The 5,000-nt window shown below is 43.5% G+C and overlaps 1 protein-coding gene across 10 annotated transcripts in view; it reads left to right on the top strand.

Annotated features, from left to right (window-relative positions):
* LOC143297814 (uncharacterized) overlaps window positions 1-5,000 on the top strand; it is a 213,081-nt gene that overhangs the window by 188,088 nt on the left and 19,993 nt on the right. The window lies entirely within an intron of this gene.

Here is a 5,000-nt window from a genome sequence, read left to right as displayed (position 1 = left end):
GACGGCGTCAAGACACTTGAGATCAGTGATGGAGAGAGATGTGGGAGAGGTGTTTCACAGGTGTCAGAGTTGTGTGCGAGTTGTGTAAGAGATGTTTGACACGTGTTTGACGGCGTCAAGACACTGGAGGTCAGTGGGGGGGGGGGGGAGAGTGGGGGGGAGATGTGTAAGAGAGGTGTGAGAGGTGTTTGACAGGTGTAAGAGTTGTGTGAGAGTTGTGTGAGAGGTGTTTGACAGGTGTAAGAGTTGTGTGAGAGTTGTGTGAGAGGTGTTTGACAGGTGTAAGAGTTGTGTGAGAGTTGTGTGAGAGGTGTTTGACAGGTGTAAGAGTTGTGTGAGAGTTGTGTGAGAGGTGTTTGACAGGTGTAAGAGTTGTGTGAGAGTTGTGTGAGAGGTGTTTGACAGGTGTAAGAGTTGTGTGAGAGTTGTGTGAGAGGTGTTTGACAGGTGTAAGAGTTGTGTGAGAGGTGTTTGACAGGTGTAAGAGTTGTGTGAGAGGTGTTTGACAGGTGTAAGAGTTGTGTGAGAATTGTGTAAGAGTTGTGTGAGACGTGTTTGACAGGTCTAAGAGTTATATGAGAGGTGTTTGACATGTGTAAGAGTTGTGTGAAAGGTGTTTAACAGGTGTCAGAGTTGTGTGAAAGCTGTTTGACATGTGTAAGAGTTGTGTGAGAGGTGTTTAACAGGTGTCAGAGTTGTGTGAAAGCTGTTTGACATGTGTAAGAGTTGTGTGAGACGTGTTTGACAGGTGTAAGAGTTGTGTGAGAGGTGTTTGACAGGTGTAAGAGATGTGTGAGAGGTGTTTGACAGGTGTAAGAGTTATATGAGAGGTGTTTGACATGTGTAAGAGTTGTGTGAGAGGTGTTTGACAGGTCTAAGAGTTACATGAGAGGTGTTTGACATGTGTAAGAGTTGTGTGAGACGTGTTTGACAGGTCTAAGAGTTATATGAGAGGTGTTTGACAGGTGTGAGAGTTGTGTGAGACGTGTTTGACAGGTGTAAGAGTTACATGAGAGGTGTTTGACATGTGTAAGAGTTGTGTGAAAGGTGTTTAACAGGTGTCAGAGTTGTGTGAAAGCTGTTTGACATGTGTAAGAGTTGTGTGAGAGGTGTTTGACAGGTGTAAGAGATGTGTGAGAGGTGTTTGACATGTGTAAGAGTTGTGTGAGAGGTGTTTGACATGTGTAAGAGTTGTGTGAGAGGTGTTTGAGAGGGGACAGGTGTGTGAGAGGTATTTGACAGGTGTGAGAGATGTGTGAGAGGTGTTTCACAGGTGTGAGAGATGTGTGAGAGGTGTTTGACAGGTGTAAGAGTTGTGTGAGAGGTGTTTGACTGGTGTAAGAGTTGTGTGAGAGGTGTTTAACAGGTGTAAGAGTTGTGTGAGAGGTGTTTGCCAGGTGTAAGAGATGTGTGAGAGGTGTTTGACTGGTGTAAGAGTTGTGTGAGAGGTGTTTGACAGGTGTAAGAGATGTGTGAGAGGTGTTTGACAGGTGTAAGAGTTGTGTGAGAGGTGTTTGCCAGGTGTAAGAGATGTGTGAGAGGTGTTTGACAGGTGTAAGAGTTGTGTGAGAGGTGTTTGCCAGGTGTAAGAGATGTGTGAGAGGTGTTTGACAGGTGTAAGAGTTGTGTGAGAGGTGTTTGACAGGTGTAAGAGATGTGTGAGAGGTGTTTGACAGGTGTAAGAGTTGTGTGAGAGGTGTTTGACAGGTGTAAGAGTTGTGTGAGAGGTGTTTGACAGGTGTAAGAGATGTGTGAGAGGTGTTTGACAAATGTAAGGTGTTATAGTTGTGTGAGAGGTGTTTGACAGGTGTGAGAGTTGTGTGAGAGGCGTTTGACAGGTGTTTGACAGGTGTAAGAGTTGTGTGAGAGGTGTTTGACAGGTGTAAGAGTTGTGTGAGAGGTGTTTGACAGGTGTAAGAGATGTGTGAGAGGTGTTTGACAAATGTAAGGTGTTATAGTTGTGTGAGAGGTGTTTGACAGGTGTGAGAGTTGTGTGAGAGGCGTTTGACAGGTGTAAGGTGTTATAGTTGTGTGAGAGGTGTTTGACAGGCGTGAGAGTTGTGTGAGAGGCGTTTGACAAATGTAAGGTGTTATAGTTGTGTGAGAGGTGTTTGACAGGTGTAAGAGATGTGTGAGAGGTGTTTGACAAATGTAAGGTGTTATAGTTGTGTGAGAGGTGTTTGACAGGTGTGAGAGTTGTGTGAGAGGCGTTTGACAGGTGTAAGGTGTAAGTGTATTGATCCAGCGATCCAGAGAGGGCAGAGACAGGGAGAGAAGCAAGGAGAACATTACTCAAAAACCTCAACAGGGAGAGAAAAGGAAAGAGAATGCAACTAAACAACCTCAACAGAGAGAGAAGCAAGGAGAACGTAACTCGAAAGCCTCGGGTTCTTTTGCTGTCACTTATGAAAAATTAAAAAAACACAAAAATAACACTCCGTGACCCAGATAATGTTTCTACAAGGCCTGATGAAATCCATCGAAAAATTTTAGGATGCAGTCTGATGCAAAGCGAATAGAGTCACATACAAAATGAAATAATGTTAAAATAAACGAATGAATAAACGAATAAATAAACGATTAGATAAACGAACAAGTCAATTTTCATTTGAAGAAAAGGAAATAAGTAAATTAAATAAACAAATAAATGAATATTGCGTGAGCAGAAAATCTTGAGAATTATTGGTCTCTTCGAAACATTTCTGACTTTTAATCGTTGTGAAAAAAAAGATAGCCCCTCAGCTAATATTCGGTTTCCGGTCGCCTGCCTGCATCTCCAAAGCAACCACCATTAATTAATTTATTTTTTTATAAATAATAATAATGATGGATAGGTTTTTTTTAAGATGATAATATAGCGACGTTATTGAAATCCAGTGCTCGCTAACAGCCGTTTCCCCCGGACCTGATTAATTTATTTATTCTTTATCAATGATGATAATGATAGATAGATTTTTTTTTTTTAAAGATGATAATAGGAGGCGATGTTTTTGAAGTCCGGTGCTCTCACTAACAACCAATTTCCCGGATTTTTTTTTTAAAATTGATTCCACCCCACTTCCCGAAGGAGGAAAAATTGAAAATTACACATTTTTGAAACCTTACCGTTATTACTGTCTTTTATAGACATCCACGCCCATACATGAGCGCGCATACACGCGCACACGCACGCACACTCACACACACACTCACACACACACACACACACACACACACACACACACACACACACACACACACACACACACACACACATATATATATATATATATATATATATATATATATATATATATATATATATATATACACGCGTGCGCGCGCGCGTACGCACACACATACATATACGGAAAGTGGAACAGCCTTCCTCACAAAGCAGAAGATTGCGCGCTCGTGTTTCCAGCGGCTCGTCCCACTCGATGCAAATCACCCACTGTCCCCTCTCCTCTTGAAGGGGAAATTCTCCGGCAAACGGAATAAATTCGGCAGCTGAGTTGGCAGAATCGATATTTCCAGCCAAGGCGGGTTTGTTTTTTTTTTTTTCTAATTTGACAGACAAACATACCCTGTCTTTGCGATAATCTACAGTTTCATCCAATTCAGAAGAAAGCCTTCACTTTCTATTCGGGGAGGAAGGTGGCAGAATGGTTAAGACGCTCAGCTGCCAATACAGAGAGTCCGTGAGGGTGTGGGTTCGAATCCCGCTCTCGCCCTTTCTCCTAAGTTTGACTGGAAAATCAAACTGAGCGTCTAGTCTTTCGGATGAGACGATAAACCGAGGTCCCGTGTGCAGCACGCACTTGGCGCACTGAAAAAGAACCCATGGCAACGAGAGTGTTGTCCTCTGGCGAAATTACGTAAAATGAAATCCACTTTCATAGGTACACAAATATGTAAGCATGCACTCAAGGCCTGACTAAGCGCGTTGGGTTATGCTGCTGGTCAGGCATCTGCTCAACAGATGTGGTGTAGCGTGTATGGATTTGTCCGAACGCAGTGACGCCTCCTTGAGAAAGTGAAACTGAAACTGGACACCCCCATCACCCACCCAGCGCACCCTCCGAGTCCCCCCTCAACACCTTGTCGAATCTTAACAGGCTTGTAAGATGGAGAACTTTACTGGTCTCTCTTTTTTTCTTTCTTTTTTTTTACAAATATATTGTTAATCACTCCCCCCCACACACACACACACACACACCTCACCGCACCCCCAAAATAAAAATAATGAAAATGTTAGATATGGATATTAGATATGAATGGCAACAATAAACATTTTAATTTGAGACATTTCCGAAAAAGCACTTAAGAACCATTTTAAGATTTTTTTTTTTTTTTTTTTTTTGTGGGTGCGGTGGGGGTGGAGAGGTATTTGGGTTCAAAACAGTTAAGACATGTGTTAAAATGCCTGTGTTCAGGCTCTGTGTGTGTGTGTGTGTGTGTCTGTGTCTGTGTGTCTGTGTGTGTGTGTGTGTTTGTGTGAGCGGATGGGGTGAAGTGGGGTGGGGTGGGTCTCTATGTCTGTCTGTCTCTCTCACACATTCTCTCTCTCTCTCTCTCTCTCTCTCTCTCTCTCTCTCTCTCTCTCTCTCTCTCTCTCATTCTCTGCGTTTTTTTGTTGCTGTTATTGCCCCCACCCCACCCCCAGGTTTCTCTTTCCTGGCACTCGCATTCTAAGTGTCGCAGTAATTCCTTACACTCGGTCATGTTTGCTTTCATTAAACAGTCACAGTTAGCGACGTGTAAAATTATGTTTTCGCCCCCGGACGGGTACATGATTATGGGGACCATGGCCTTAAGTGAATGGAATCCTCCGAGTCTGGGGGAATTTCTCTTCCTGTCTGTGTCTCTTCTCTCTGGAGGTGTGACATGTCTGCCTCCTCCACCCTCCCCACCTTCCTCACTCCTCCACCCACCCACCCACCCACACCCCTGTTCATATGGGGCTATGGCCCTCCGTGAATAGATCATCTTAGTCTGAGTCTTTGTCCGTTTGTTTGTCT

Source organism: Babylonia areolata, chromosome 1 (assembly GCF_041734735.1).
Source record: "Babylonia areolata isolate BAREFJ2019XMU chromosome 1, ASM4173473v1, whole genome shotgun sequence".
In the NCBI taxonomy this organism is placed as follows: domain Eukaryota; kingdom Metazoa; phylum Mollusca; class Gastropoda; order Neogastropoda; family Buccinidae; genus Babylonia; species Babylonia areolata.
This window is presented reverse-complemented; position numbering and strand designations above follow the sequence as displayed.